This window comes from Athene cunicularia (genome assembly GCF_003259725.1).
Source record: "Athene cunicularia isolate RWA chromosome 5 unlocalized genomic scaffold, athCun1 chr5_part2, whole genome shotgun sequence".
In the NCBI taxonomy this organism is placed as follows: domain Eukaryota; kingdom Metazoa; phylum Chordata; class Aves; order Strigiformes; family Strigidae; genus Athene; species Athene cunicularia.
This window is the reverse complement of record NW_020799102.1, coordinates 40,990-44,245: the sequence shown is the minus strand read 5'-3', so window position 1 is coordinate 44,245 and position 3,256 is coordinate 40,990. Positions and strand designations below refer to the sequence as shown.

At 60.1% G+C, this 3,256-nt stretch overlaps 1 protein-coding gene across 1 annotated transcript in view; it reads left to right on the top strand.

The window, feature by feature from the left end:
- PATL1 (PAT1 homolog 1, processing body mRNA decay factor) overlaps positions 1-3,256 on the top strand; it is a 40,502-nt gene that overhangs the window by 5,568 nt on the left and 31,678 nt on the right. The window lies entirely within an intron of this gene.

Sequence of the window (3,256 nt, the reverse complement as noted above, 5' to 3'; positions counted from 1 at the left end):
GGGGGGGGCGTTGTCATTTGGAATGCAGCAGCATTGCTCCTACCTTTCCTGAGTAGGGCAGGGAAACTCTGCCCTGAAAAGGTCCCTCCTGCCCTGCACCAAACAATTCCCCCCAAACCACCGTGATGCAGCCCGCTGCTCCTCATTTAACCCATCATGGGATTGAGGGGGGGGGTGTGTGCAGAGCCTCTTCCCACCCCGACCCCATGGATGGGGCAGAGCTGCATCCTCCATCCACCCTCCATTTTACTGGGGATGTGACACTCGGGGGCCAGCCGGGTGTCCCAGCCCCACACGGGCATGGTCAGGATGAGGCCAGGACCCCACGAGATGCAATGTGGGGTTTTCCCCGGCTCTGTGTGAGCTTCCCACGGCATCCACAGAGGGGGAAGGGGTGGCGGTGCTGGCATGGCCAGCATCTTGTCTCCACTTCTAGCTGGCCAGGCTCCCTCTGTGGCATTAAGGAGCATAGCCCTCATAGCTGTAGGCCGGGGGAGCCGACAGAACGATGGGCAGGTCTGAGGGGTTGTTGCTGGTGGCGTAGGGCATGGGAAAGGGAACCTGGAAAGCAGAAGGTGGCAGGTCCGTCATCACACAGCCCTGGCGTGTCCCCTTTGTCACTCCCCGCCAGGACACGGGTCTGGGGGATGCTTGGGGACACACGTGTGGCCTTCAGCATCTTGGCGTTACCGCAGATGCCTCTGCTGATGTGTCCCAGCTTCTCATTGAGTCCCACCCTGCCCGACCTCAGCTCAGAGCCATCCCCATCACCCCCCCAGTGCAGGAGGAGGTAACAGGGCACTACTCACGGTCTGGGGTGGGCAGCAGGCAGCCAGGTAGCCCCGGCAGCAGAACAGGGCAGTGATGGCGAGCTCCAGGAAGCTGGTGAAGAGCAGCATGCCTGAGAGCCCGGTGCTGGCTGACTGCAAGCAACACAACCCCACAGAGCATTGTGATCCACTTGCAGCAGCCCCATGCCGGTGCCCCGGCACGACCGTCACCACATCAGGCCAACGTGGGCTCCGTGTTGGCCAGGAAGCTGGTGATGGTGCAGTGGCAGAGCAGTATTCCTGCCCCACATCCTGGGGGGAACAAACCCCCTGGCCATGCTGACCCTCACCTCAGAAATATCCCTCCCTCTTGATGTCCCAGATGTGGTGGGGGCTCTGCCAAGCATCCCCCCAACCCTGGAGCCATATCTTGCTGGTGTGCCGCTACAGCCCACCAAAGCAAAAAAAAAAAAAAAAAAATTACATCGGGGGCTGACATCCTGCTCTCAACTCCAAGCAGCTGAGGGAACGGGGGGTGGGGGGGCTAAGTCTGGAGAAGAGGAGGCTGAAGGGAGACCCCATGGCCCTCTACAGCTCCCTGACAGGAGGGTGCAGAGAGGGGGGATGAGTCTTTTGAACAAGGAACAAGCAATAGGACAAGAGGGAATGGCCTCAAGCTGCCCAGGGCAGGGTCAGGCTGGCTCTGAGGAAGGATTTCTTTGCAGAAGGGGCTGTTGGGCGTTGGAATGGGCTGCCCAGGGCAGGGGGGGAGTCCCCATCCCTGGAGGGGTTGAAGAGTCGGGTTGACCCAGCGCTGAGGGATCTGGTGGAGTTGGGAACTGTCAGTGTGAGGTTCATGGTTGGACTGGAGGAGCTTCAAGGGCTTTTCCAACCCAGATGATTCTGGGATTCTGTGAAATACATGTGCCTTTTGCAAGCCATTTCTCTTCACCCCATTACTGAAGGAAGATGAAAAGGGGAGCCATTGTTTAGCTCCTTCTCACCAACTCCCTGTGATTTCTGGCCAGTCCAGCACACTCTGCTTTCCTCCCTCCCATCACCACCGGCACCAGCACTCACCTTTAAGCCAGCTCAACTCACTAAACCAGTGGAAAACCAATCTGGCAAAAGCTTGTAGTGAGATGGAGTTTCTAATGTTACTACATGGGGAGCCACTTACCGAGAGGGAGGCTGGGAAGTTCCTGTACATCGCAGCGACGCTCAGATCCGCTATTAGGAAGATGACCCCGACGCCTGCCGTGACGGCGCTGCAAGCGTTTGCTCCCAGGCTGCTCTTAACCTGGCAGAGAAGCGCACCGGTGTGGCTCACGGGGAGGCAAGAGGGACCTGCCATTTTCTGCCCACACATCCCAGAGATTGAAGGATGGAGGAGAGGGCAGGGGGAAATCCTCACCAGCAAAGGCTTGGGAAAATGCTCTGCCACCAGCAAGAGGGATCCTGAAGTGATAAACTGCTCCGAAAAGAGGAAAAATTGATGCTCAAGTGGGGGAAGACCCACCTTGGTGTAGCCACCACCACCTCCATGCGATGGGGAGCAGCGCAGAGTGGTCCCCCACACGGGGATGGGGATTGTCACGCTACGGCCCACACTTGGCATGGCCCCGCTGCCCGGCGTGAGCACACAGAGGGATTGATCGGGGTGGGGAAAGCTGCCCTGAGAGCCACCAGGCTTGGAGGAGATGGCTCTCCATCCCCCACAGCTGGGGTGACGATGGCACTGGAGATACTCGCAGAGCACCCATCCTGTTCCTCCTCCTCCCCCAGGACCCGTTTGGCACCTGCCCCGCGACTCTGGGGGTGCCACGTCCCCTGCACGCACCAAGATGCCACCCCAGAAGGGGTATGCGGTGGTGGTGGTGACAGACCAGAGGGTGAAGCTGGAGCCTGCGATGCTGGTAGCCACTCCGCCGAAACCGAGGTGGGCCACGCCGAGGACGACCTGGAGGGCCTGTGCGGAGGGATGGGGGTTGCTCGGAGCCACTCGTGGGGGCAGACCCACCACAAACTGCCCCCCATGGTGTTGGTGAGGGGAGAAGGGTCATGCTCACCCCCATCAGCTTGGGCTTCATCCAGAGCAAGATCTCAGCCATCGTCCCTGTCCCCTCAGAGAGCGCCTGCCAAAGCCACCTGGAGCACCCAGCCGTGGGGCTTCCCTATGGGGCTGGAGACAGGCAGCAGGGCCCCAGGGGGCTGGCTCTGTGGCTGGGGACACCGGGGATGAGGATCCTGGGGACAGAGCAGGCAGCCTGGGGACCCCGGCGGGATGGGACACACCTCACAGCCCTCCCCGGCGGCACACAGCTCTCTCCCAGGGGAATGTTGCTCCTGGGCACTCAGCAGCAGCCAGACCTGGAGGAAAAGGCACCCAGAGGTGGTATTGGGGTGGCTTGGTGAGAGCTCCACTTCCCTCCTCTTCCTCTGTTAGCTATTTCTCCCCCTTCCTCTTCAATTTTTTTTTTTTTTTT